General features: G+C 38.1%; 1 protein-coding gene across 11 annotated transcripts in view; it reads right to left on the reverse strand.

Moving 5' to 3' along the window:
• Nucleotides 1-23,884, reverse strand: part of FOXP1 (forkhead box P1) — a 705,387-nt gene that overhangs the window by 331,279 nt on the left and 350,224 nt on the right. Inside the window, exon 1 of one of the 11 annotated variants that reach the window (XM_042452072.1) lies at nt 19,644-19,803. The exons of the other annotated variants lie outside the window; for them this stretch is intronic. The gene's annotated coding sequence lies outside the window, so the exon portion shown is untranslated. Of the gene's footprint in view, nt 1-19,643; nt 19,804-23,884 lie in introns of those variants that run through there. 11 annotated transcript variants of the gene reach the window in all.

The following is a 23,884-nucleotide window of genomic DNA, read 5'->3' on the forward strand; positions in this document are numbered from 1 at the left end:
TGCTTTTTCCTAGCAATGTAGTAATTATCCATAAATCGCAAAGGAAAAATGAAATGTCAAGTAAACTCAGCCTAAGTTGAAGTAGTACCAAAACTACTAATAAGATGAGGGTTGAACTGACTACCCATCTGACCTACCTGAGTAATAAGGCTTCTGTCTAATTGCTAGTTTCAACTGGAACAGATTGACTTAAACAATGGGATTTGCCCAAATGCAAACATTCAGTGATTCAATGGATCTACACTACATGGTACTAACAAGTTGATTTAGGCTTAATACTAGCCTCAGCCAAGGGAAAGAAAAGAAAAAAAAAGAAAAAAAAAAGAAAATGCTTAATACAGTGCTAAGATTTCTACTGCTTCATTGTTTCAGTGAAATTGGACCACTCTAGTAAAATCTACTCTAATGGCCCACAGTAGAGGGAAACAAGGGCCCAGAAGACAACTAGTTCCATAAGGAAATATTTTACAATGTCACTTCTACCAAAGAGGCTGAATTAACCTCTTCTGATGGATCTAATGACATAAAGGCAGTGAATATGGTCCATAGTGCAGCTTCTTGAGGAGAACATTTACAAAAGTATTACTTGTCCTTCTGCACTGAAGCTCCTGCCAAGCCAAGCCAAACCTTGCTCCACATCCTTCACAATCAGAGCTTGGAAGCAAAAGGCGTTGGGCATGTTCTCATAGGGGTTTATCACACTGAGAGCTCCAAATGTCGCACTTCCGTTGCCCAAACTTCATCAAAATGGGGTGGAAGCATCACCAGTGTGATCATGCCTGGCGCTTCTAAAGTGAAATGGAAGCGTTATCACCATGGAATCATCAGTGGAGAAGCCCTTTTCTTATTATTAATGGATTATTCCATTAATAAGAAAAAAGCTGCTTCTGTGACAATTCCATGGTGATAACGCTTCAGTTGCATTTTAGAAGCGCCTACGGCATGATCACACTGGTGATGCTTCCGCCCCATTTGATGACGTTTGGACGGAAGCGCCACATGTGATAAACTTCATAGACAGCCGGCAAGGCATAGTGGTTTGAGTGTTGGACTATGACTGGAGACCAGGGTTTGATTCCTAGCTTGGCCATGAAACCCACAGGGTGACCGTAGGTAAGTCACACTCTCTCAGACGGGTTATAGACCGCCACTTGGGACGTCCGCAGGATGTCCCATTTTAAAAAAGGGGCATCTCTTCTAGACGCCCCTGGCTCTAATACGGACTCTGTCTGTACAATATGGTGCCGGCCGTTCCACACGGCCGGCACCATCTTTACGTATCGGACGCTGTGCGTCCGAACGTGTCGAGGCGCTAATGACGTCGCGAGTGTGCCAGTGGTGCCTCGCGACATCATTAGGGCGCCGCAGAAAGAAGCTCCATTTTGGAGCTTCTTTTTTTCTCCGTAAGGGAGCCGCGCGGTGTGGCTGCGACGGCTCCCTTACGGAGCAAGCGGCGGCGGCAGACCGCCTCAAAGCGGCGGTCTATAATTCGCCACCGTCTCAGGGTAAGGAAGTGGCAAACCCCCTTTGAAGAATCTTGCCAAGAAAACCTCATGACAGCTTCGCCTTAGGGTTGCCATAAGTCAGAAATGGTTTGAAGGCATGGAACAACAACAGTGTTCTCACAGCAGCTTGCTATCACACCTTGCTGGTGATTAGCAAATACTCTCTTATTTCCAGTTATTTGATCTCTACTGAAAAGGTTGATCAAGAGTTTAATTAGACATAAAGGCACAAAAAACATGCTTCAGTTATAAAACCATTTTGAATAAGCACTCACATGAAAATATTCGTGCACTTAGCAACAAATTCAGCATTTCAAACTAAATAAATAAATAAATGCCAGTGGCAATTTTTTAAAATTACCATCCACTTTCATTCTTCCATTGAAATTGTTCTGGACATGAAACTAGGAAAGAATGAAGATGGACTTTAAGATAGGACAACAAGAAGATGAATCAAATATAAAAGAATTTAAGTTAGAGTTAATAAACCTGTATAGCAAACATATGGAGATAGGAGACAATTTGCTCGATGTACTTGGAATTTAATTCTGGAATTTCTTGGTCTGCATTCTTTTTGTGTATATTGTATACTTTTAAATTTAATAAAACCTTAATCAAAAATAATTTAACAATTGTTCTGGAGAAACACATTGCAAATTCAGATGCAATGTATTCCCTGCTTCCTTCCTTTAGAGAATGATCATGAGATCTGGGGGGGGGAGCTCCCTCATATTACATAAACAGACATTCATACTTGTGGAAGTCCTGTTGGTACTCTTGCACTGAAATGTTGCCAAGGACCACCCCATCAACAAATCCCTTAAATCATTCAAATTACCTCCAAATTATAAAAAAAGATTCAAGAAAATAAGACTGAAGAGGAAATCAGACCATCTTTCAACTCTGACAGCATATAGAATTCAATTTAATTTAGGTTTGTGGATAACCTGAACCTTACATCAGCCTCTTCCAATTATGAGGTCGCTAGATATTATTGGAACAGAATACACATGCAGCATGGACAATGGCTAGTGACGATGGGTATTGTAGTGCCATATATGGGGGCCTAAAACTGGGAAAGGCTGAGGCATACCTTTGTAGATGTGGCTATTTAAAATATTATCATGTCTGTCTTGGAGGACAGTTTAACACAAAGGTGTACAATCTTCTGGCAGGGGTGATGGTGGCAGGATTTTGTTTCTTGTCTACAAAGTGTATGCTTATTCTGTGAACAGCGAAGCTATAGGGCTTTCTACTCTAGTTCAGAAACCAATACTGTTTCTGAACTAGTCACTCAAATGGCAGAAATCTGTGCTGATAAACATGGGGGAGATGGTACTACATTAATCCAAAGCATTTAATTAATTCTACAAACTATGTTATATTGTGGGGTGGACACAAATCAAATCCTATATGGTTCTGATGTGAATACCTAAATAAAACTTAGCTTGTAAATTTTCTAAATGAAAAGTGGTAAAAACAATTGAAATTGAGAAGTTGGGCAACGTTTTAAACAATGACGTGTCCAAAACCTTTCCCTGTTGGGAATGCAAATAAATAATTCATTAACAAATTCTATAAACAGAATAGCTAGATTACTGGAATTTGCATACAAAACCTAGGGCTTCTCCACATGATTTAAAAACTTCTCTTTGTATTTGAATAGACTACGAGTTGGCCACACACCATTTGGAGGAACTCATGCTTTTTGAGGGAGAGGAAATGCATAAACTCAGCTGGAAAAAAAAAGTAATCCAGTTGTTTACTGGAGTATTCATGAGTATCTGCATTGTCGGACATGTGCCATCTGTTTGCTTCACATGAATTTGTATGGCTACACGTTTTTGGTAGAGGGAGGACAAATAGATGTGAATTTGCTCTTGAAAATGAAGACAATTAAATGTTGATACGAATGTGTGAAAATCCACAGCAGTTTGAGTAATACATTTATGTATAGATGAGCCCTTGGTCTTAGTTTCTACTGCGGTTGAATTCAATGTTTCTTACAGGCAAACTTTTCATGGAATCTTCTGAGTCTTCCTATGTACTCTTTTAAACAGCTGAACTTTTAAAACTTCTGTTTCAAATACAGTGGTACCCCGGGTTACGAAATTAATTCGTTCCGCGGTTAATTTCGTAACCCGAAATACCTTCGTAAGCCGAATTCCCATAGGCGCTAATGGAAAAATAGCTCTCTGCTGCCCTCCGGTGGCGGAAAATAGCGCCGCGGTTTTTTCGTAACCCGAAGAAACCTTCGTAAGCCGAAGCAATAAATCCCTATGGGATTTTTTCGTATCCCGAAAAATTCGTAACCCGGCGCATTCGTATCCCGGGGTACCACTGTATATATTTTCTCATTCTTAACAGCAGCAATTCTTAGACTCTCTAATTTGAAACAGAAATAATAATTGTTCTTGCTATTTCATCCAATGTAGCTGACCCTTTGACATGAATTTGATGATATTAAACACATATTAATGGTCATGCAGCACATGGAGATGCAATATTCAAGGAATAAATTAATCCTGCCAAGTGTCTATAGTTGTAGTTTATTCTCCCAAACAAAGCTGCAGTGGTACATTGATTTATTAAATTCTCCTCCTCTGATATTTACAAGGTATGCCCCCCATTCCCTTTGCACACATATATATGTATCTCCCAGTCTCACCTATACTCTTATTTGTTATTATTTTATTTACTTGTATCCTGTCTTTTTCCCAGTGTAGTGACTTAAGGTGGCACACTACCATCTTCCCGACAAGGGGCCTATGAAATAGTGCAACAATCCAATGTTACAGCCTTGTGGATAGCTCAAAATAAGCAACATGCTTCAAAATGAAGACTGGAAATAAAGGGCAGTCTTTTGAGCCTCACCTTCTATCCCATTGTCTTTGTGTTCTTCCCCTTTGATTAGACAACCACAGTCCCCTAAAGAGACAAGATTAGCATGTCTCTTTCTCACTGTAGGCTCCTAACCAATAAGGAATATGTTAAGTACAACAGTTTCCTCATCCCCTGGATCAGGCACAATACCTGGCATCTGCTCTAGTTCTTCATCAGATCCTGATTTGGTAGCAGTGTGAGACCCACTGTGAAGCCCTGATCATAGTATACACAAAAGGTGTATACAGAGGCATGCTCTTCACAACTGGCTCAGAGCTGTGAAACTTTCTACTATGGACTTAACAGCAGAGCATATTTCCAAAGTCCTCTTCAGGCAGTTTTATTTTGTTGGTTTTTTTCCGTGGTCAAAGTCAAGGCAGATGCAAAAGGAGCTTTTGGAAATGTGAGAACCCCCAGTGCTTCAGAGACAGCGCAAACCCATTCAAATATTTAAACATGGGTTAAACATGAACTGAATGCATGTTTTTATTGAGATCAACCGGTTTGTTCATTTTTTTAATCCACAGCACTGTGTCTTGTCTGAATTAAGCTTCAACACATTCACCCATATCCACTTCCCAACCATCTCAAGAACTCTGTTCAAGAGTTCCATATCCTCTCCGGGATTTTCAAGACACAAGTGTAAAGCTGCAAGTCACAATCATATCAATAATACAGTCGACCCTCAGTATTCACTGGGTTTTGGTTGCAGGACCTCCCCCCACCCCCCGTGAATACCAAAGTCCGTGTTTATTCATGTTCCCATTACATACAATATCATAGTGAAACGGTGTCCCTTATATAAAACGGCAAAATCAAGGATATATCTAGAATATTTGCAAGCTGTGGATGCTTGACCTTGTGGATAAAAAAAATCTGTGGTCAGAAGTCTTACTGTACTGCAGTTCAAATTAAAAAAAAAAAAAACACACACACACACACACAGGAGACAAGATGCAACCAAACTCTGAGGAGGCACAACTTACTATGATGCCTTGTTCAAAAATTGGACACTACAAATGGAGCGGTAACTGTTCCTAATCATTTTATCAGGAACTGTATTTTGTTTTTCAAAAAACATCTAGGGGTAACCAAGTTGGCCATATAGCAAATACAATAACATCCAAACAATAATACTTTTATTGGGCCAACCAAAGGGCCCTAAAGGCAAGCTGGGTAGGTCACAAGGCAGGAAGGCAGGGTTAACGGAGAGTTCAGGAAGAGAGTGCAATGGAGGCAACAGACTTGGTTATGGGATTGATTAAAAGTATGGCTGCTGTGAGAATTGGGCCATGTACAATAATGTCCTAAGACTGGTCCATACATGCTATTGGTACATAGGTTTGTTTTAACTGGAGTGGAAAGGCCAGAAACAATCCCACATCCTACATGCAACTATTGCGGTCTACATCAAGTCCTGCCAGACCACATCATGTAATATGATGAGCAATTTAAGGAGCTGGGTATGTTTAACCTGGAGAAGAGAAAGTTCCAGGGTGACATAATAGTCACATTTAAATATTTGAAGAGATGTCATGTTGAGGATGGAGCAAGCTTCTTTATGGCTGCTCCAGAGAATAGGATTTTAAGCAATGGATGCAAACTACAGAAAAAGTGATTCCACCTCAATTTCAGGAAGAACTTCCTGACAGTAAGAGCTGTTCGACAGTGGAATGCATTTCCTCGGAGTGTGGTGGAGTCTCCTTCTTTGGAGGTTTTTAAACAGAAACTGGATAGCCATCTGTTTAGGGTGCTTTGATTGTGTGTTCCTACATGGCAGGGGGTTGGACTAGATGGCCCTTGGGGTCTATTTCAACTCCATGATTCTGTGTTTCTGGGTGCAATTCAAAGTGCTGATTGTGACCTCTAAAGTCCTACACTGTTTCTTGAAGGTGGAGGGAGATAGCACTGTATCAACACTATGAAATCTACCAATGGTACTACCTTTCTACAGTGGTGGAATTGTGTTCTTCTGTGAGGCAAAAGGCTATACCAACAGCAGCAGTGCCACCTGCAGGGCCCCCCATGTCAGAAAGGCTTTTGCTGAGATCCACATTAAATGTGTCAAATAGCTACTGGGCAGCAGCAGGACTATGGGAAGAGGCACTGGCAGAGCTTTTCTCCATGACAACAGCAGTGGAATCATGCAAAACACTTGCTAGTACTGAACAAAAGGAGGGACAGTAAACCCCTTCTGAATGTCCTTTACCACACAAAATTTATGATGAGAAACTCCAAAATCAAACAAGGGTAGATGCCACAAGCTGAAACTTGGGTAGTGCTCAACAAATCATTGGGGTAGAGAAGAGGACAACTATGAGTATTGCTGTGACTAACAACACAACTGGACACAAGCTTAAAAGATGTTCAGCTGTTGAGATGCTGAGAAGTAAAAGGACAGTATGAAGCTGCACAACACATCTTAAAGGAACATGGAATGTGAGAAACATGAATCGGGGGAAAGCAGACATTGGAGTTTATCACACAGACCACTTACCGCTGCCCAAATGCTGCCTGAGTGTTTCCCAAATGTTTCAGAAGTGCCGGAGGTGGGATCATCCATCGCGCTTCTGAAACGTCATAGAGGCTTCCCACTTTCCTTCCGTCACAGAAGCGTTCACGGGGAAGCCTTAGAAAAGCCATTTTTATTAAAGGGATCTTTCATTAATAAAAATGGCTTTTCCGAGGCTTCCCCACAAACGCTTCCACGACGGAAGAAAAGCGGGAAGCCTCTATGACGTTTCAGAAGCGTGATGAATGATCCCACCTCCGGCATTTCTGAAACGTTTGGGAAACACTCGAGTAGCATTTGGGCAGCGGTAACTGCCCTGTGTGATAAACTCCATAGTAAAACAAGAACTAAAACGTATGCACTTTGGAGTACTTGGGGTGAGCAAGCTAAAGTGGATAAGAATGGTACATTTTTTAAACATTTTTATTGATTGTGATACATTACATTAAAAATATGCAGTAAGAATGGAAATGGGAAGGTTATTACATATAATGAACTCATGAAAAAGGGCAAAAAGGAAAAAGAAAAAAACTTATCAATTTCTAGCTTGCATTGTTTCTATATATCACTATATAAAACAAACAGATCTATTTGACTAATCCCTTTTTAGCTTTTGTAAATATAAAGTTCTGTTCTTCAGGGTTTGTACCTTGCTTTCGATATATTCTTGTTTCTAGACTAGAATCACCTTTGCTAAACTAATACATTTTCCTAACCTTATTCCATTTATTTTTGAATTCTTGATTTGTTTTCCCCTATATACATTGCCAATCTATCCATTATTAGTAACTCATGTACTTTTAATTTCCACTCTTTGTAGGGGGTATTTCTCTTGATTTCCAATATTTGGCATAAACCATGCGTGCAGCTGAAATCATGTATAATATTACACTGATCTGGTTATGTGTCAGTTTTGCTTGTATTACTCCCACAATGTTTAGTAAGAACAACTCTGGCAAAAGAGGAAGGTTTATTTTTAAGGTTTCTTGCATAATTTTATGTATATTTTTCCAGTATTTTTTTATCTTTTCACATTGTCACCATACATGGTACATGGTTCCTGTTTTTTCCCTGCATTTCCAACAGTTGACACCCAAGTGTTCTTTCAGCTTCGATAATCTAGAAGGGGTTACGTACCATCTGTGAAGAATTTTTAGATAATTTTCTTTTAACATATTACATTTGGTAAATTTCTGATTGTATGCCCATGATTGTTCCCACATTTCTAGAGGTATTGGTCTGCCTATATTTTGCATCCCTTTTATCATGGTTTCTTTAATGGATTCTTCCTTCAGCTCAATCTCTAAGAGTAATTTATAGGTTTTCTTAATGAAACCTTTCATACCTCCCATTAGAATTTTGTCAAAATCTTTCCTTTCTGTCTCTATTCCTTCACTTTTAACGTCTTTGCTGAATTCTTCTCTTAGTTGTAGATAGTGGAACCAGTCAATTATTATCCCTTCTTGTTCTAATTGTTCTCTCGACTTAATTTTGATTTCTCTCTTTGTATCATAATAGATCTTCATATCTGATCAACTTGCAATCTCCCTGGAATTCACTTTTATGGAAGGCTTCTTGTGGAGAAGCCCATCATGGGATTTTTAGATAGAAAAAACTTTTATAAGATTTCCAGATTCTGAATATTGCTTTCCTTACACAGTGTAAATTAAATTCTTTATCTACTTGGGCAGAGTCATGACATAAATATGCGTGTCATCCTTGTTTCATTTTAATTCCTTTTAATTCTAACAGTTTATGATTATCCAGCAGAATCCAACTGTAATATAATTCAAGATTGGGGAGACCAAGCCCACCTTTTTCTTTTCTATCTTGTATGACTGCGATCTTTATTCTGGGTTTTTTCCCCTGCCAGATAAAGTTTGCCATGTCTTTTTTCCAGCTCATGAATGTTTTTTTATTTGTCAGTATGGGCAATGTTTGAAATAAAAATAGCATTTTGGGTGGTACGCACATTTGAATTGTTGCCACTCTACCCAAAAGTGACAGTTGTTTGTTGTTCCAATTATTTAGGTCTGTTTTAACATTATTCCAGACATTGTCATAATTATTTTTATATAGGTCAACATTTTGGTTGGTAATTGTAATCCCTAAGTATTTGGTTTTATTCACTATTTAAAATTCTGTTTTTTTTCTTAAGTGTGTCGATTTCTTTTGATGTTAAGTTTTTGGTTAATATTCCACTTTTATTTTATTCAGTTTAACACCAGCAATATCACCAAATTCTTTTAAGATCTCTTCCAATGTTTTGATGCCTTTTATCGGGTTATCTAAGAAAATTACGACATCATCCGCATAAGCACGCAGATGATATATATGGTTTTGTATTGTTGGCACTTTGATTTCTTTAAATCAGAATTTCCATGGCCATTATAAAAAGAAGAATGGTACATTTTGAATCAGATAATTACAAAGTGTTTTACTCAGGAAATGAAAACTAAGAAGAAATGGGGTGGCATTAATAGGGAAGAGAGACATAGTAAAATCAGCCAAAGAATAGAATGCAAAGTCTGTCTAAATTACATCAATAATACTTCAGGGAAAACCCAACAGTATAACTATAATCCAAGTTATGTTCCAATTACAGAGGCAGAAGGTGAAGAAATTGAAAGATTTGATGCTGGAGTCCAGGAGGAAATTGATCACACACCAAAATAAGATTTCTCATTGATCATAGGCAATTAGAATGAAAAAGTATAATAATTGTTTGAAAATTTTGACTAGGGTCAAGCATTAAAGCAGGAGTGCAACTGCTTGAATGCTGCAAGGCCAACAGTTTGAAAATCACAAAAAAAATCTTCAAGCAAATAAAGAGGCAACTGTATGCCTAGATACCACCTAATGACAAATATAGAAATCAAATAAACTACATAATTGGGAACAGAAGATGGAAAAGTGTCACTCTCTCTGCAAAAACAAGACCAGGAGCAGATAGTAGCACATGAACTGCTAATATAAAAAATGAGTAAAGCTAATGAAGAACACTAAATAAACTACAATGCCAAACACATTCCTAGAAGCCAAGATGACTGAATTGAGAGTGTCATATTTTGGACACGAGAAAGCATGACTTGCTAGAAAAGACAATAATGTTTGATAAGGCAGAAGGCAGTAGGAAGAAAGGAAGACTGCATTCCAGATGATGGACTCATTCAAGGAAGCTATAGCTCCAAGTCTCCAAGATCTGAGTAGGGCTGATGGGGATAATGTGACCTGGAGGTCTCTCAGTCATAGGGTTGCTGTAAGTCTACGTCAACTTGATTGGCAGATAATACTGTCATAAATAATTACATTATTGTCTGAAATTTTTGATATTTTTGTCTATTGTTTCAGTTTGCAGAAATGATGTGTGAACCACACATAGAGTTTTGGACACACTCTACACTGTCAAAACAATAAAACATCCCACATGTAAGGATCATGAGAACCTCTTACATGGATGCAAATCCTAGAAATAACCCACATGTAAGGACCGTGAGAACCTCATTGCATGGATGAAAGTCCTAAAATGAGTGGTACAATAAAATGGTTAATTCAGGAGGAGAGATCTCTAGAATTAAGATAAGGTCAGACATAAAGTCACTTGCAGAGTGTCATTATTTTTATTATTAATTTCTTTATTTAAAGCATTTTTACTCTTCAGCTGCAAAGCTCAAATGCATTAGTTGGCCATTTTATGAATACAGAAGGACAATGGTATGCAGGAGGGAGAGACAAAATCCGGCACCACTTGTGACTGAAGAATTCAAGAATCCTGAAGGAAGAAGGGCTGCCAACAGTTGACAGCTGAGGAAAAGCCCAAGGCAGCCTTGCTTTCCTTTTCTCACTTGGCTGTGGTGTAATGGAATAGCAACTTCTAAGTAACTTTTAAATGGTCCAGTTTATCTGATTCTGCCAGAGAGACTGAATGAAAGAGGGGGGGAAAATCAAATGAAATATTTGAAAGCAACAAGTGAGACTCTTCCTATTCCATTTTTAACAAATAAATATGGATGCAAATTATTGGCCTTTTTCTTAATTCCCTGACCAAAAAAGAATAATTTGAACACTTCAAGAATTTGTTCAGTAAAATTCAGTCGCACAAAAATATATGTGGAATTCAAAGACATAGCCATGTTAGTCTGCAAAATCAGTAAGCAAAGACTTGAGCCTACTTCCTTACATGCATTTGGTGGAATGGAAAGCCCAGCTACTGACCTATACAGCACTCTGTGTGAAGGTTTTCTCTTCTACCTATCCTGTCTTACATTCCCCCATAAGCAGATGAACCCACTGCCACCATGGGACGGTTCTCTATAGTCCCACTCCACTCCTGTTGAGCTGGATGGGACCCCTTGAGACCACTTTTAATCCCAAAACAATTTGCTGCCACCACCCAATGATTAATCAAGTTACACCACCACAATGCATTGGGACATTGCTGAGACTGTTATGACAACCAGTGAGGAACTTGCCGAACTAAGGCCTATGAAAAACAGGAGTGAAAAGCGGCAGGGTACTTAAGGAAAAGTTTTATTTTAAAGAAAGGAACAGTAATGAAAAAGAAGATCACTACAAGGAGGACAAACTGGTCCTCCAGAAACAAATTTAACAGTATCAGTTATAAAATTATAATCATGTTAGCCAAGCATAACATATTCCACACCTGACGCCCTGACAATGGAATTTATCACACTAGCAAGATCCCATGGGAAAACGGGAATTCAACACAGTTTAAAGCAAAGAAAACCCGGAAATGCCTGACGTTTATCATGCAACATCGCAGAACGTGAAATAATGTGAAGTTAAACCGCAGTTAAAGCGAAGAAAACGGCAGTTTTTTACCTTTGGAATATCCCGAAAGTAAAAAGCTGCCGCTGTTCTCTGCTTTAACTGCAGTTTAACTTCACATTATTTCATTTTAGAAGCAATTCAATGTGATAAACTCCCTGACTTTGCAAGTTTTGTTTAAATTCGAATGTACTTTAAATCACATTTAACTCCCATTTTCCTGCGGGATCTTGTTAGTGTGATAAACTCCTAATAGTGAGACAGGCCCACAGGCAGAGGCCTTGCTCTCCCTCAGCCCTTCCACCTTTCCTCAGGCCTTTTCTCTCTACTTCACATCAGCACCTTCTAGCATCTCCCAACAGCCATATGATTCTATAGCAATACCAATAGCAAGTGCATTTCTATACCATCTAACGATGAACTGGACAAGAGAGCCCCTATGAGGCTGGGAGTTAACTAGTGTTGTATTGTTCCAGGAAACAATTGTCTCTGCTCAATGCACTGCTGATGGACTGAACTTTGTTGATATACTCCAATTCTGCCATTTCTCTTTCCAATCTTCCTTTGTAGTTTTTTGGTTCAAGGACTGCTGTATGTGGTTCTTCTGTGTTTTCTAACCCCCCCCCCAAAAAAAACACAACAGTATTTTGCACAGGAATCTGTGTTTTTCTACAAATTACATATATTTCATATAATTACCTGAAATGTATTAAATTTATACAAATACTGGTTCCTGTGCAGAGACAGTGACGGGGCAATCAGAAAACATTGGCCCTTTACAGACAGGCCAAAATAAAGCTGCTTCAGGTCACTTTGGAGGTATGGTGTTTCAATGATGCATGCGTCCTAAGAGTCTGGAAGCCGCACCAAAGCCGCACTCCAGTCCTTAGGACTGGAGCATGGCTTTGGTGCGGCTTCTGGACTCTTAGGACGCATGTATCATTTAAACAGCATATCTCCAAAGTGACTCGAAGCAGCTTTATTTTGGCCTGTCTGTATCAGGCCATTGTCTCTTGTACTGCTGTAGTTTATGCAGAAAAGATATCTTCAGCCTCAAAACATATTTTCTCTGCAGAAAAATTACTGCAACCAAACAAATGAAGTACCAAAGGGCCAATAAAGTTGTGTTCTTCTTTTCCCTCACAGGATGTGTCAAATATTCAGACACCATTTTTTTACAACATAAGAGTGATATTTAGGAGTTGTGGTATAATTCTATATGTACTGGCCACATAATTCTTCTGCAGTTACATATATGTAAGGCATTACTGGGAAAGACATTGTGTGTGTGTGTGTGTGTGTGTGTGTGTGTGTGTTATATTCTTGTAACAAAAATGAAGCAAAACTACAGAGCATGAAGAACATAGGTACGCCCACTGAAACGTGAAGCCAAGAACTCCTCTTCAAAAGATGGCCAGTTTTCTTAATAGATGTAGCTTTGATGTATGCTATCTCCAACTCAGCTAATACGTATGGTGGAAGAAAACATCCACAAGGTCTGGGACCTGGGACCTAGCTCGATTTTCAACTGTCTGAACACCTGCAGGTCAAAATTATAATTTCATTAGAATGCTATGTGGGAGCAAAAAAAGCTGTGTGGGACCCCAAACCATATTTGAATTAAGAACCTCACTATCTCTAGGCTTCTGGAGATACAATTCTCAATCTGGACCAAACCAGTTTTAGTGATAGGAGGTTGTTAGTGCAAAAAAAAAAAAAAAGAAGAAGAAGAAGAAGAAGAAGAAAGAAAAGACAGCCTCTTCCTAAAGACCACAGGTTGCACAACCACCATCCACCATATATGTGTTTGCTAAAATGGAAAGAACTCCATTATTTGGATCTGCGTGCATGTAACAAACAAGACGTTGTTTTGATTTTTTGTTTGTTTGGAAACAGTAAAATGAACCCACAGATGAACAATACTGTCATCATTTGTCAATTGTTATGAAACTGTAGATGCTAATGTAAACAATAGCAGAATTTTTTTAAGTTATACAGTACTTACTTGTAAGTAAGATCCGATAGGGATGAGATGAAGGAAGCATCTCAAGATTTTCATAGATTGGCTCTTTAGTTCATAAGATGAAATATGAGAAAATACTAGCCTTGACCATATTTACAATTTTATATTTTCTTGCTTGCCATTAATGCTTTACAGCATTTAGAGGATGGTTAAATATTCCCTATATAAGTAAGTAGAACTGTATGCTACTGAGATGGAGATATTCCTTTACAAATTATCATGTATTGTCCTAAGAGTGTGTTAAGGCTCTAAAAGTTGGATTAGGTTGTTAGTTTGTTTAAAAAAAATTCTGTGTCCTTATAGTAATCTGAATTTCAGTGGGCTCTTCTCTATTCCAGTTTCTCATTCGCATTATAATTCATGCCACTAAAAATAAAAAGACACTATGAAAAAATTACAATGAAGTAATGATTGAAGCGCCTTGGTGTCTCATACTTAGGAGTCCATGGATTCCCCATTCTGGTGTTGATGTCTCTTGATAAACATGTACGCAACATGGTCTGAAAAGGTAGCATCCCAACTCTGATCTGGAAAAGCCAATGTATTTCAGCCCTATCTATCTATCTATCTATGGGGAAACAAGCCTGAGGTTTATAAAATTCTACATGGGTGCAGAGACTGAGACTTCATTCAGAAGATTTCATTTGAAATACATGAGGATTTTATGTACATAAAACATGTTTGTGGTTTCTGAATTATTTTTCTACAGTGGTTATAGAGAAAGTAGATAAAAAACTTGTTCTCCTTTTTTCCATTTCAAAAGAACTCCATCAATGAAACTGAATAGCAGCTAGAAGAAATTACGGCTTCATACAATGGATAACTGATTTATACAATGGATAACTAATCTAAAGAACTCAGAACAAAATAAAGAACTCTGGCTCAGGTATCTTTAAGAGGGAACTAGAAAAAATCATGGAGGTCTAATAATGGCTGTTCATCATGGCAGCCAAATGGAATCCCCCAGTTGAAAAGGAGCATGGTACTGAATGCCAGTTCCTGGAGAAGCAACAAGAAGTGAGGACGACAACTTCAGTATGATGTTTTGAGGCTGTATGAAGACATTTGGCTAAGTAGAGCTTTGCTTATGTTCATAAGAGATGTGGAGATTACCTCAGAAAATGTGATGCTACAAGTTCTAAGGGTACAAGAAAGCTTTGCTGAGATCAAATGCTATTATTCTGTTCAAAAGATGAAGAGTGAGCACCTGAAAGGATGAAAGAAAAAGAGAACTTCATGGATTTGGATCTTTAAGTAGGAGAACCAAAAAACTGCCTTGCCATGACATGCAATACCATGAACGAATGTATGACAAAAAGTATATGGAAAACAGGCAAAAACTATTAAATACTGGACAGTTGGCAGACCAAACACAGAACTTCCCTTTTGTTTGCTGTGTACTATTAAAAGGGTGGAGGAGGTAGGCAATGGCGTGGTATTGCTCAACCTTTTATACTATTCACCCAGGAAATGACTAATGTGGATGTTTACAGGCAACAGCACAAATCTATTTTTGGTCATGGGATGTTGTTCAAGACAAAATTTCCAAAAGCCTAATAATAATCTAGCTAGTGAAAGTCTCTCACAGCATACCAGCGTGCTTCCTTTCAAGTGTAGTTAACAACGCAACCATCTTACTAAGGAAGCAAGCAAATAAAAAATACAACTAAACAATGCCTATTAAACATAATTCTTCTCACTGTAATTTTGGATCCACACTTCAACCCATTTATTTCATTGGCCAATGGAACTGCACCCAAGAAAACTGATTCATGGGTTAGCAATGTAATATGCATATTTTAGAAATACTTCAAGTTGACATATTTGTATTTTGCTTACGCAGTATGGTATTACGGTGTTAACATGGAGAATAGGGAAGAATACAAAAATAAAATTGGTACATCCTTTGATCCAGAACAGAACAAAAAACTAAAACGAGAAGAAAATACATGCACAGTTGAATTAACACAAAGCTAATGACCATACCTATCTAATATGGGCCGAGATAGTATTTCAAAGCTGCTCGGCTTTATTTTAAAGATTTGAAGGTTTGTATCTTACTAACTTTATCCGTAGTACAGTCACTATATTTGCCAGTTTTACTGTCACACATGTCCATATCTACACAGATGGTACAGAAGGTGATGAATACACTAAGATTAAATTCTACGCTTAGTACAAAACACTGTGGAAGGTCACTATATGTGCATGAGCTTCTTAAGGATAGCACTGGTACCCAAAGGCTGCATTTTGTTTATCTGGAGGCCTGTAATACTGAACGCTGAAAAGACGCTTCCACTCCCTGTTAATCCCAGCTTCTTAAGGGAACACTCAGTAAGATAATGAATCCTTTAAATGTTACATCTTGTGTCTTGCATTATTGTGGTGCACCAACTCTCCACATCAAACAGTCATCAGGACTCTTACAAAGTGGGCTTATAAGAGAGTGGCTGAAAAGGCGCTGTGTGAAAAGAAGTGGAAAATTAAAGCTGAGGCAGACGAAGAAAGGGCTTAATTTACTGGCATGTACAGTATGCAAATGAGATTACTCTCAGTTTAACTGCATCATTTATGTCCATAATAACGGCATCATCATTACAGGGCTCAAATTAAATTACACCATAATTAGCATATCAAAGTGATTGGTTAAAGTTTAAAACAAATACCCAATTTTGTTAATGAACAGCTGTAATTGTCATGTACACTTCAATGAAAACTCCCTAAACAAATATATGTTTTAGAACAGAGAAAAGAGTTTCAAGCAGACAGGTCTGAAAGCTAAATTGAAAAAATTAAAAAAAAAGAAGAAGAAGGGAAAATGGCATAGATTATTCTATTAATGTTAATATGTGCTCATCATTTTCAAGTAATACAACATTCTATCAATACAAATCTGAACACCTTGTATTTATTCTTCTGTACTGCAACCAATGGCAAAAACCCATTTACTATTTTTGACCTTGAACTGCTAGGACTTCCAATAAGCAGGTAACCTGCTTGCCACAAGCAAACTGCTTCTGAAAAATGCTATTTTAAATAAGCCCCTAAGATATTAGAAAAATATTCCATGCCGGAAGAGAACTTTAGAGAACTTGCTATGTGATGGAGTTTTCTGGAATTGATCAGTCTATGGATAAAAGGCCTGGGATTCGGACGGAAGGTTTATGAAGGCGGCTATCTTGATCACTCTCTTCTGTACCAGTCATCCAGCAAGTCAATGACATGGTAACATGATAGCTGGCCTACAATTCAATTCCCTTAAATCTAATCGCATCTGTATAGCAGATTTTGGAGGTGGCACTGAACCAGAAAAGGTAGGTTTCTTATTTTCTTTCTCCTTCCTTGTTTCTTCATTGGGGGGGGGGGTGTTCTCCTCTCATTAAAATAGATAAGGAGGTGGAGCTAGCAGTTCTGTCAATGTCAGCCTGAGAGCTAGTAATGTGTTTCTATGGATCAATCATTTCTAAAACGCATACAGTAAATGTACAGTAGAAAAATCATTCTCATGCCAAATGCAATTTAATGAATCAAGAAGCAAGCTGCATAGTATTAAAATATTATAAGTGAGCTTTCTGGCAGCTCATCTGGATAACAATTGTAACTACACATGGACATAATTGCAAAGCGGCAGTGCCAAAGGAATCGGCACTGTGAAAGAAAATACCCTCCCTCCCCCTTTTATATTTACATCTGTGTCACTGGACTATCCCCATCCAGCTCTGAACATTAAAATATGTAATTTTTTTGGTAAAACTGAGAAAGCACTTTCAAAAAATACTTAACAAGCAAACTGAATGTCTTATTAAATCGATATTATCAAAACAGTGTTCAAAAATTTAAAGAAAGTAGCTTTTCATTTTATTCATCGAGGAATCCATTAAAGCCTGAGCTCTGAAGTAGTATGTAAATTATGTGCCTTTCAAGGTAGAGCTAGGGCAAATTCACTCCATCAACTAATGATGAACCTCATTATGTGCAGAGAGTATTCATAATGAGGAAACAAGCCACCCGCCATTCCATGTTCTAACATAAATCCCTGTAAAATGTGAATTTCTCCATATCTAATTAAAGGCTACTAATTCCTCTTACTTCTCTTTATGTTCCCCCAAAATCAAAATTACACACAATATACAGCTTCTTCTTTTTTTAAAAAAGAGCATTTCTACATTTTTGTAAATGATGATGATAGAGCACTATTGCATATGTGCTGTGTATATTATTATTTCAAATTGCATCGTTTCCAGAATTCTCTTGGAGCTACAATGTTTTCTTTAAAAATTTGAGAACAGACAGAATTGGCATTTTATTTCAAAGAGCTTTCAGATTACTTAATATCTGTCTAAATAGCTCAAGTAAAATTAAAAAAGGAACACATATTACACAAAGAGAGTTAGGAATAGAAGGATTTTAGTAATCATTGAAAAATGACAATAATAGTAATATGCAAAGTAAACAAAGAACAGTCTGGCGACAGTTAAGCGCTTTTAAAATCCAATGTATTTCATTTGGAAAGCATGCACTTAATTTTCTAACTGAAATCTGTGGGACTCTAGTGGTTAACTTTGGCTGGCTCATATTCTAAGTAGCCTTTTTTTTAAATCAAGAATTACCTTTCTTTACCTGTACAAGTATGCTGCTAAGTATTCTCACATAATTCTGCTGATATATATGCATTTCGCTGCTGGAGTCCACAAACTTGAAGTCTACTTGCAGTACTTTATTATCAGCTTATTTGCTTATTTACATCCAGCATAAAAACAGTCAGGTTATTATATTTCTCTGAACTAAACTGAAGACTGTTTTGTTTTTATCTTATACTAAAGTCTACACACTCTTAAGAAGAATATGGTCTATAGCAAAATAAAGAAATGCAACATTTTAAAAAAGCTATGAATAAAGCCAGATATATTAAAAGAACACCGTCTGAAAAGTTCAGACCTATTTAGTAGAAAAACAACATACCGATGAAAGTTTGGAATCTGAACTTTTTAGACAACTACCTAAAAAGAAAGGAAAATGTACAAAATCCTGTCTATTGCGCAGACCACTGCATTATAAACTATTGACATGTTTATTAGAAAGACAATATGGACTAGTATTAATCCTGGTGTTTGTTTTTAAAAAATAGTTTTCTTTTTTTTAAAAAGGCATTTTCTCTTTAAATTGCCCAGAAATAAAAGCCACTATGAAAAGCTGCTAAGTGTGCACACTTACTCTTTCCCTACTCTCTATGGAAGATTCCCCCCTCCTTTTAGGTCAGCCAGTCATGCACTAGGAAGACAATCCTCCAAAAATAACTTGTCCCTCCCCCCGGAGCACAGAGTTGAACAACCTACCTTTGTTCTGGTCCTGCATATAATAACTGGCAAGCCTCAAGACCGTGAAGATTTGGGAAGAGCCAAGGGTTCAGAGCAATCACAAGTAGAGAAGATGACGATAATGAGGAAGAAATAACAGTAAAGCCTTTAAAGAAATTGGTCTAGCTGACAATTGGCCACAGCAAAGCATTTGCATCTGTGCCACTGTTTACACAGGAGCGAGTGCACCTCTGTTCCACCAGCCTCTGCAAACTACTGACATTTTAAAGGACAACAGGCATCGAGAGAAACAGCACATTTCCACATTTAGTTGGGATGGAGGAAGGTCTGAGCAGCATACTGTGGGGTTGTTGTGGTGGTGGTTAATTTTTTTTAAAAGCATTGTCTGTATTAATGAAGAACATTGGTTTCAGTGACAAACATCCCAGGTTAAAATCAACGTTCTTACCTTGGTGGCTTAAAGGCTCCGGCAAACAGCACTCATGGAAGGCACATGTAAAGACAGATCTGAAGGAATTAATTCACAGCCTTCAAAAAATTAATTTAAAGGAAAGGGGAAAAAAGGCAGAAAGGGAAAGGTGGGGGGGGGGGGGAAAGAAAAAAGAAAAAACCACAGTGACTTCTATTTCCAAAGGCACACATCTGAGCTTGGGCAGCATGGCATCAAGCAGGTCTACATACAGAGTGCTGCATGTCAGGAGGCAAAGTTCTTTAAGATTTACTTGACACTTATTTTCCGGGAGTTCAGCCTTTTGTGGAGTTGTGCCGTTTGTTTCTTATTGTCTGTGAAGCAGTGAGAAGCTTCTCCCTGAGGGGGCCCCTCAGCCCCTGGCTCAGCCGCTTTGACAGGGAGGTAACCATATTAGGATGTGTATGGTAAAGTAAACAATAACATAGTTGCAATGAAACGGATTTCTCTTTCTCCCCCCCCCCCCTTCAGCTAATGGTGTTGGTGTCAGCCCTGTTTTTTAGCCTTTCCCACTAGTTTTGTTCTCCAGTTCAAACAGGCTTTCTCTAATGAAAACAGAAAAGGGGAAGGGAGGGAGGTAAAGGGATGAAACACATCTCTAGCTTCCAAACTTCTATTGAAAAGGCTTTCCCTTTACATCATTTTTAATACAACAAGAGGAAAAAGAAGAAAAGCATCCCAGTAACATGCAGGCTAAGATAATTATTACGATACTTTTTTTAAAAAAAGTGTTCCTACAGATGTATTAGCAGGATATGAAATTAAACCGGTTTAACAATGGAGAGTTGTTGGTTTTTTTAAGTGCTAAGAGCAAGTGCGCTAGTAAAGTCCAAGCACATCCATGGAATAGCTTCACTTTAAATAAACATGGAGGGCAAGCACATGCAAGTTTGCTAGCTTTACATGCTAGAAGCATTTTTATTCAAAACTGAGAAGGCAGGTGTCAAATTATTTAATTGGAAGAAATACTAAGTATCTACCAGGCAAGAAGGCACCCCCCCCCCCGACACATACACCCCAAACAAGCTACGATCCAAAAGACACACATTTTATACCAACTGTTATTTAGAAAGCCCAATGCCACTTACAAAAGAAGTTGCCAGCATCGGAAAAAAAGCAGACTTGCCTCACAAGAAGGCTGCAAACCTGTGCCTTCTTATGTGAAAGTTACGTTCCACTGACATCAGTCACACTTATGTAGCACTTAAATTCTGGAAATCCTGAAAGACCAGGAAATCAATTGGACAGGGCACACGATTGCAACCTAAGAGATTAGTATTGAGAGGTGTGAGCTGAGGATCAAGGATACATATTCAAAGTTGGTTAGGGAGGGGTCACACATGTAAGAGGGAAATTAGTTTCCACATCTTCCCCAAACTAGTAGGCAGAATGCCTAAAGTGGTTATCCTGCCAGGAAGACCTGACATGAGGTCAGGTCATTTAAAGTATTTTGAAGCATTACCAGTCAGCATCATTCATCAGACAATGAGAGACAAAGCAGACTTTCTCTGGGAAAGAAAATGACAAAAGGATTCAGTGATGTTCGCCATGTGTCAGACACCAGGCAGGTAAGACAGACTAGGAGTGGAGGAGACGGAGCAGAGTGGCAGAACAAAGGTATGATGGCAGATAGACAGAACAAACTAAGTTGACCATACAGCTGAGCAGAAAAAGGACAGAATACAGGAAGAGAGCAGAAAAAAGTCAAGCAACCTCAAAACTAATTTTCACCATTTTGAAATTCTGTATCCATTTATTGTTTTTGTTGTGTGTCGCTTCAGAGACTCGCACTCTGAATTCCAGAGTCATGTTCAAACCACTACAACACACTGGCCATCTATTTGTTACTTACTTTGTAATTACTTTATTATTTACTTATATATCACACAATAACATTCTCTGGGTGGTTAACAGCACAACTTGTAGGACCACAGAAGTTAAAACAACAATCCAGTTTTTAAACGAGAATGTGGGCATAAGCTTTTACTAAAACCTGCTTTCAGTTTACTGAAACAACTCAATTTGGAAGTTGCTAAGTTGTCTCCATACTGCCTGTGCATGTTTCAAATAAAGAAATAGATGGATTGATGAATGAATAAGAGAACATGTTAGCACAAGAAGATATCAAAATCAATAAATCACGCAAACAACTAGCAGTTCAAAAGTTCAAATGCGTGATGGCCAGTTCACTCATGTCTTAGCACTCAGCCAATAATAAACTTGCCTCCATCACTCCTCATACAACAGACAATTTCATAGCATCATTTTCATTAGCTTGTTCTACTGAAAACTGGTAGCTATTTATGCATATGCTAAAATAAATTAGCCATTTCTTCCAGCAGTATGATTCATATAAACCATATTAACACAATGCTCAGTTTTACAGTAGGACTAAATAAATGCATCAATATATTTAATACAAACTGATTTTATTGGTATTATCATCACTGTTGTTATTGTGGAGCTCCTGCACTTGCACACGGCTAATGCAGAAACTCCTTTATTGGATTTATTTGTTTCAATAAAAAAAATATAGTGAACGAGATCAGTGAATCTTATTAGGACTCAGAGATAAAGGCCCATGTTAAAAATAACTAAGTTTGGATTCACAAGACTATGAGCTGAAGCAGAAAATGTAGTTCTCACACTGCAGAGATACCATGTATCAGGGATTGTGAAGTTGCATGTTAAAAAGGGGTGCGTGCCAGCTGTTTTAAGCTTCGGGAATAAATCCAATTCTTGGTTCCAACTAGAGTACACCTATTGACCAATTAAATGTACACGAGTTGTGGCTCAACATTCAGTGAATTTACTCTAGTTTGAACTGGTAGTTGGATTTAGGCCATAGTGTATAACTTCCAGTACAACAAAGAAACCGTCTTAATAATGAGGTCATGAAAAGTTTAAAAAAACAACAACCTTGCATAAAAGAAAGAATTCCCCAGATTTGGGCTCATTTTTCTCATGTTGGACTCATATGTTAAGTTGAAACAGCCCTTACAAGGGTGGAAGAAGCTTTCTACTGATCGAAGGGCACCTATAAATACAACCCACAGAGTAAAGTTCAGCCAACAATCTATGCCTAATGTTCTTTCCAAATTTATTTTTTATTAGAGCTATTATTTGTTGTTGTATAGCTTCAAGCCACTTCCGACTTATGGTGACCCTAAGATGAACCTAGCTCAAGGTTTCTTGGCAAGATTTGTTCAGAAGGCCTTTGTCTTCCTCCGAGACTGTGACTTCCTCAAGGTCACCCAGTGACTTTTCTGTGGGCAAGTAGGTATCTGAACCTTGTTTTCCAAAGGCACCGCTCAAGTTCAAAACCACACTGCCACTCTGGTTATTATATAATGCAATTTCAAGAGATCACGGGAATGGGCATAAGAAAATTAAGCCTTATTATTTTATTTTATTTTTAAATTAATATAAAAACTGAGTATAAACCCAAGAATAGCAGCATTTGGAACTCCCAGCAATATTAGCTGTGCACTATTGCAACTAGGGAAGCTAGGGTCAGAGCAAGCAGCCAAGTGGCCATGTCAGCAGAATGGGTATGAAATCCCATTCCAACAATTGTTTTCTAAGTACATAATAGGCCTAGGTTTATAGCTCCAGGACAGATAGGAATGAAAGCATGTCACTCGTATCTTTGTAACCCAATGATAGCCTCATGTATGACTTCCCATAGGTGTAGTAGGACAATACGGTGCATGTTGCCCCAAGATGGGAAGAGAGAAAAACTGCCACAAGATTAGAGCTGATCAACTGCACTTTTTATATCCCTACAGACTGCATTTCCATCAGAAGCAACATCTTGTCATCTCCACATTCCATTTTTGGCCATTTTGTAATTGTCTTGCAAGACTTTCCCAAGGATGAGAAGGCAAGCCACCTTATTTGTGAACAATTTTGCTACATCTTTGGTGATCCAGGAGTGAAAAATCATCACTGGATTGGGTTACACATTACAGCTACCATGTGGTTAAGATACTGGAATTGGCCTCATGTAGCCCTTGTAACATGTAAAAGGGCTCTTCAGTATTATTGCCAGCCATTTACACTTGGAACATCTGATAAAGAAACAGGTATTTTCCATCTATTGGTGATGATATATTAATGTACACTTTAAGCCAACTGTCATCTAGATATGGTTTCAAAGAATACTGCATGCTAACTACAATGTTTACACTTCTGAGTCCTGATTGTGGGAAGACTGATATTTTCATATGAGTGGAATAATATGTAGCAACAGAAGACCCAAGGAAGCTTAAAGAAAATTTTGAAGAGGTCTCTAATTACGAGAGCAAAACATACAGGTGAAAAACTGTAGATGGTAAGAAACTGGTACATATGTATCAAGAGCAAGGCTGTTACTGTAGTAAAAAT

Source organism: Sceloporus undulatus, chromosome 2 (genome assembly GCF_019175285.1).
Source record: "Sceloporus undulatus isolate JIND9_A2432 ecotype Alabama chromosome 2, SceUnd_v1.1, whole genome shotgun sequence".
NCBI classification, from domain to species: domain Eukaryota; kingdom Metazoa; phylum Chordata; class Lepidosauria; order Squamata; family Phrynosomatidae; genus Sceloporus; species Sceloporus undulatus.